This window comes from Rana temporaria, chromosome 8 (assembly GCF_905171775.1).
Source record: "Rana temporaria chromosome 8, aRanTem1.1, whole genome shotgun sequence".
NCBI classification, from domain to species: domain Eukaryota; kingdom Metazoa; phylum Chordata; class Amphibia; order Anura; family Ranidae; genus Rana; species Rana temporaria.
Window position 1 is genome coordinate 184,539,847 of NC_053496.1, and position 7,047 is coordinate 184,546,893.

Here is a 7,047-nt window from a genome sequence, read left to right on the forward strand (position 1 = left end):
CAGTGATCCGGCGTAGCTTAGGCAGTTGTGCCAGCGTGGTTGTGAGCAGGCGCAGGGGGGTGCTGTGCATGCGTCTACGTCACGGCGCAGTTCGTGATACGCACCTGTCTGGCGCTCGGCCCATCATTTGCATGGGGTCAAGCCTCATTTGTATGGGTTCATGCCCACTTCAACCTACGCCGGCGTGCGCCTTCCAAACCCACGCCACGCTGGCGCAACATTGGGAGCACCGGCTTGCTGAATGCAGTGCTTGCCTCTCCGCGCTGCGTTGGCGTAGCGTACAGTGTTTGCTCTACGGCGGCGTAATGTGCGCCTTGCTCTCTGTGAATCTGGGCCATTGTGCTGAGGTTTACATGTGTCTGAAATTCTTGCCTGTGGCAGATCAGTTCAAATATGTTTTACGGGTACAAGGAAGCTGGGGGTTTGTATAACCAAGCCCCCCTCCCACTCTTAATGCAATTTGCCCTTACCCACGGTTACCACGCACTGCATTGCTGCTATCCATAGGTTGCCCAGATCTTGTGAAATCCAAGAAAAACCTAAGTGTGATTCTTCCCAGTGTGAGATTTCTGACGTAACGGCAAATATTATCCATATAGAAGACATTTCCCGCACTCAGGACACTAATACTTCTTGAGGGTTGCTGTGGGATCTCAAATGTCTGTTAAGATTGGGCTTCTTAGAATAACATTTGCCGCACTCAGGGCAGGAATACGGCTTCTCTCCCGTGTGAGACCTCAGATGTATAATAAATTCTGACTTCTGTAAATAACCTTTCCCGCACTCAGAGCAGCAATATGGAATCTCCCCCGTGTGAGATTTCTGATGTCTGACAAGTTCTGATCTCCGTGAAAAACATTTCCCGCACTCAAGGCAAGAAAACCGCTTTTCCCCCGTGTGGGATAACTGATGTGCGGTAAGATTGGATTTCTCTGAAAAGCATTTCCCGCACTCATGGCAGGAATGCGGCTTCTCCCCAGTGTGAGATCTAAGATGTCTGTCAAGGTGGGGCTTCTGTGAAAAACACTTCCCGCACTCAGGACAGGGATATGGTCTCTCACCTGTGTGCAATCTCTTATGTAAGTAAAGATGGGACAAGCTTAAAAAGCCTTTACTGCACTCAGAGCAGGGATACAGCTTCTCCCCCGTGTGCAGTCTTTGATGCGTGTAAAGATGGGACTTGCGTGTAAAACCTTTCTGGCACACGGGGCAGGAATACGGCTTCACCCCCGTGTGAGATCTTTGATGTGCATCAAGTTCTGATTTCTGCGAATAACATTTCCCGCACTCTGGGCAGGAAAACTTCTCACCGGTGTGCAGTTTCTGATGTCTGGAAAAATAAGACTGAGTTGAAAAACATTTCCCGCACTCAGGGCAGGAATACGGCTTTAAACCCGGATGAGATCTCTGATGTTTAACGAGTTCTGATTTCTGTGCGCAATGTTTTCCACACTCAGGGCAGGCATAGGCATTTTCCCCCATGTGTGTTCTCTTATGTCTGGAAAGATTAACCTTCTGCGAGAAAGATTTCCCACACTGAGAGCAGGAATACGGCTTCTCCCCCGTGTGAGATCTGTAATGTTTGACGAGTTTTGATTTATGAGGAAAAAATTTCCCGCACTCAGAACAGGAATGTGGCTTCTCACCTATTTGAGATCGCTGATGTTTACTAAAACTTAATTCAGAGCCAACACTTTCCCCCTGAATCCCGGCCCCATCCCCCACAGTATGAGGTTGCTCAGAGTCAGAGGGATTCCATGGTCTATCCACACTGTGAAGTCCTCCATCCATAGTGGAGCTCATTGTCTTTTCTCCTCCACAATCTCCTGTGATGTCCTCATCTTCCATTTTACAACCTGGAGATAAAGTGAGACGATCCTTTGAGGGTTTCTCCATGGCGTGTCCTGGAAAAATAGAAAAACATCATCAATAGATATGAGAGGGTTAGTTCACTTCCATCAAGATTCCATCTGGATCAGGTAGATATGAGTGAGGAGATGTTCTCTGCGGAGGTCCCAACCAGCTGGGACTCTTCCCCCCATCAAAGAACCTTTGGTCCTCCTCCCAGATCACTTCTACATTTACACAGCCTTGTCAGAAGAGCGGGAACCAATGGGGACTGGGAGGGGCATGCTCTTTACACAACCACAAGCCTAGGCACTGGGTCATGTGATCTCTGATAGACAAGAGGGTCAAAGTTCTGACTTGTAGAGCCTTTACCATAGAACAAGTGACCATAGGCTTACTGCTCGAAGAAGAGGGACCAACCTAAGAAAGGCTCAATCTGTGATATCATATCTGTGCTACTGTAACTAGGAGTGACACACAACCTAATACTGCCAGCTGAACCCCAGGACGGGTATCAGTACAGGGAGGAGACCATTATCAACCTATCATTGGCTAATATCACTCAACCCCCGCCCTACTCTGGACCAATCAGTGAGCAGTAACAGAGCAGAGATAAGAGAATATATTATGGGTCACCTGTGCTGATCTCTGTAGGAGTGTCCTCCTCTATGAATGTCCTCGTCATTCCAGCCTCCTCCGTATATTGCTGATCATCCCTCACATACGTCTCTTCTACGTCACACTCAGTTTTCATGTTCATCAGATCTTCACCCTAAACCAACAGAATGGCAGAAAATAACATCTGTAACATAGAAGTATTTATGATGTGAGATCACATAGAAAATATCATCTTGTAGAGTCCACACATCATCTCCACATGTCAGAGTGTTCAATCACTTTATGTTCCCGACCCTCAACTCCACCTACCTGATGATGGTGGGGGATGGTGTGACCTTCCTGTGTGGAATCCCCGGAATACAGAGGACGGGGACATCTCTCTGGTGGGTTCCTGTAGCTGGATGACTCCTCCATGGTGTCCTGGTACAGATCTTTGTGTCCTTTTGGATACTCTGACTGCTCCATCACCAGATCCTCATCATCCTCCTCTTTTATCTCTTCTTTAACCTCAACTTTAGAATCGCTCAGGTTTCCACTCTGAATATATTTTAAAAACAAACAAATTTGAAACAAATAACGCTTATGTATAACTCATTACTACCATTGTTCATTAAATACCTGATTATGTTGTGCGTAGTTGTGACCTTCCTGTGCAGAATCCTTGAAAAACAGAGAACAGGGACATCTCTCTGGTGGATTTTTGGTATTAGGTGTTTCCATCACATCCTTGTATCCATCTGAAAACTCCTCCATTACACCATATTCCTCATCCTCCTCTTTATACTCTTCTTTAAGAACAATATTAAAATCCTCAAGGTTTCCACTCTAAATATATAATAAAACATTCATTAGAAGAAACATTCTTGTATATGAATCATAACTACCGATAATTGTTTCTCATCTACCTGATGATGGTGGGGGATGGTGTGACCTTCCTGTGTGGAATCCCGGGAATACAGAGGACGGGGACATCTCTCTGGTGGGTTCCCATTACTGGATCCATCTGTAGGAAACACACACACTGACTGAATACATTGTTTCTATGTGTTTATCAGATGATGGGGGATCTAGGTGGAGCCTCCGTACTGCTCTCTCCTTTACAATAAAGTCTCCTCTTACCCGGTGATGTGAGGGGCGGCTGATTGTCCATCATGACGTCCTTGTAGAGATCCTTGTGTCCTTCTAAATACTCCCACTCCTATATAAAGAAGTAAACATAAACAGTATTGATAGTACAATGATCATCCAGACACATCCCTTGTCTGTTACTGGATAATGTCCCAGAATTCCCAGAATCCTCCTCACCTCTCCTGTCAGCAGCTCCATCATCTTCTTGGTGACTTCTAGAATCTTCTCCATGTTGTGTCTCTCAGGTTTTAGGGAGTCACATGGAGGCACTGTGATGGTCATATGATCACCTGACTTTACAAGAGGAAATCTCTGTATTGGAGAACCAATAGGAATATCATGTTAGAATCCCAGAATCCTCCTCACCTCTCCGGTCAGGTCTGTATATTATTAATAGAGATAAGAGTGATGTCATGTGACCTCCCAGAATCCTCCTCATCCCTCCGGTCAGGTCTGTGTTTTATTAATAGAGATAAGAGTGATGTCATGTGACCTCCCAGAATCCTCCTCACCTCTCCGGTCAGCAGGTAGATGATCTCTAGGGTGAGGTTTAGTATCTTCTCAGTCATGTGACTTCGGTCCTCCTCCATCCTCATTGGTGTGGTCATGTGATCTATGCAGTTTTCTCTGTAGATGGATAATGGAGAATTATCTGGACTGTATCTGTTGTACAATATTAGGGTGTGGATATACTGTAAGGGGTCATTAGGTGGGCTGCCCCCCAGTGGGAATTAGAACATGTAGATTGCGTTACTGAGGGGGGAATACAAACATTCTTTAGACATTTTTTTCTTCTGAACGAATAGTCTTTCACTATGGGCAGTAGTAAAATACCACACTGGGGCCACTAGATGGAGCTAAGGAGCACAGGAAATACACGCACCTTTGTAACAAGAGATATGATGTAACGATTCTGGAAAACGCTTGGGGGAATTAGCAAGTGATTGTAACAGGTGATAGTAGGGGAGAGCAGTGGCTGCATGGGGGATATTGTAGGGGTTAGCAGTTGCTGCATGCAGGAGATAGTAGGGGAGTGTTTTTGCTGCAAGGGGAGATAGTAGGGGAGTGCTGTTGCTGCAAGGGGAGATAGTAGGGGAGTGCTGTTGCTGCACGGGGAGAGGGTAGAGGAGAGTAGTTGCTGCATGGGGGAGATAGTACAGAAGAGCAGTTGCTGCATGGGGGAGATTGTAGGAGAGAGCAGTTGCTGCATGGGGAGATAGTAGGGGGGAGCAGTTGCTGCATGGGGAGATAGTAGGGGGGAGCAGTTGATGCACAGGGAGATAGTAGGGGGGAGCAGTTGATGCACAGGGAGATAGTAGGGGGGAGCAGTTGATGCACAGGGAGATAGTAGGGGGGAGCAGTTGATGCACAGGGAGATAGTAGGGGGAGCAGTTGATGCACAGGGAGATAGTAGGGGGGAGCAGTTGATGCACAGGGAGATAGTAGGGGGGAGCAGTTGATGCACAGGGAGATAGTAGGGGGGAGCAGTTGATGCACAGGGAGATAGTAGGGGGGAGCAGTTGATGCACAGGGAGATAGTAGGGCAGAGCAGTTGCTGCATGGGGGAGATAGTAGGGGAGAGCATTTTCTGCATGGGGGAGATAGTAGGGGAGAGCATTTTCTGCATGGGGAGATAATAGGGAGAGAACAGTTGCTGTATGGGGAGATAGTAGGGAGCGTAGTTGCTGCACAGGGAGATAGTAGGGGAGAGCATTTTCTGCACGGGGAGATAATAGGGAGAGAACAGTTGCTGTATGGGGAGATAGTAGGGAGCGTAGTTGCTGCACAGGGAGATAGTAGGGGAGCGTAAATGCTACACGGGGAGAGAGTAGTTGCTGCAGGACATAACGGCGGTAGGGCTGTAAAAACTAGAGGCATGGCACAGCTATCGTCCAGTACAGCCGCAGCACACAGGAGGCCGATGACTGGCTGAATAAGTGACCAATCATCTCCAACTCCTTTATGATCATCTTGGGTCTAACGGTTCAAAAATTCTAACAACAATCAAATCACAACCTGTCTGGATAGATGACAAAAACCATACGGTGATATCTCATGACATTAGAAACAATAAATGTCCACAAGGGTCGTATACTTCTCATACTTTATGCTTGTAAAACACCATCATCACACCCTAATAAAATCCCCAAATTCCTCCAAAAGGCGTAGAGACTCCACATTCACCACCCCCCATAAACAGTTGTATCTAAGCCTTCATGACAATAGCTCCTTATAACTCAACATTTAATGCTCATTTTTCTTTTCCTCAGAGATGGGCCTTAAAAACAAAAACAAAAAAAACCATACATAGGTAAATCTGAATTTACACAAATATATCAACTTGTAAAATTGCATGTTCCCATATAATGGTGACTAACCTCAGTATCCAAAACGGTACAAAGATAATGCTTTAAAGGTCTTACAGGTCGTCAGTTTAGAGTCAACCATTAATAACGGCCCCACAATTATTGCTCTGGCGTGCATGACAATGTGCAGCCAATAGCTCCCTCGAGGATAACTTAGTAAAAATGACGGGTCCTCTTTAAGACATCATGGTTCTATTAGGCCCCCTACCTTCATCTATGGATCCTAATGAAGCTGAATTAATATAAATTAGGCTTAATTAGCTCCTTTCCTGGCCACAGTGATCAGGGGAATGACAGCTCTGAACCTGGAAGTGGTGAAATGCTTGTCTCTTCCGGGTTCATTCACTGGTGGGGAGATCGGAGAACTGATCACCCTCCACTCTCCATCCATCATTCTGGTTCCGGACCCCTATCTTCACCTATGGATCCTAATGAAGCTGATTAAATATAAATCAGGCTTAATTAGCATCTTTCCTGGCCACAGTGTTCAGGGAATAACAGCTCTGTACCTGGAAGTGATGAAATGCTTGTCTCTTCCGGGTTCATTCACCATGGGGGAGATCGGAGAACTGATCACCCTCCACTCTTCATCCGTCATTCTGGTTCCGGACCCCTATCTTCACCTATGGATCCTAATGAAGCTGATTAAATATAAAACAGGCTTAATTAGCTCCTTTCCTGGCCACAGTGATCGGGGAAATGACAGCTCTGAACCTGGAAGTGATGAAATGCTTGTCTTTTCCGGGTTCATTCACCGGTGGGGAGATCGGAGAACTGATCACCCTCCACACTGGTTCCAGCCCCCTATCTTCATCTATGGATCTTATTGAAGCTGATTAAATATAAAATTAAGCTTAATTAGCTCCTTTCCTGGCCACAGTGATCAGGGGGAATGACAGCTCTGAACCTGGAAGTGATGAAATGCTTGTCTCTTCCGGGTTCATTCACCATGGGGGAGATCGGAGAACTGATCACTCTCCATCCGTCATTCTGGTTCCGGACCCCTATCTTCACCTATGGATCCTAATGAAGCTGATTAAATATAAATCAGGCTTAATTAGCTCCTTTCCTGGCCACAGTGATCGGG

General features: G+C 46.3%; 1 protein-coding gene across 1 annotated transcript in view; it reads right to left on the reverse strand.

The window, feature by feature from the left end:
- LOC120909614 (zinc finger protein OZF-like) overlaps positions 1-7,047 on the reverse strand; it is a 713,034-nt gene that overhangs the window by 143,629 nt on the left and 562,358 nt on the right. The gene's annotated exons all lie outside the window — the stretch shown is intronic.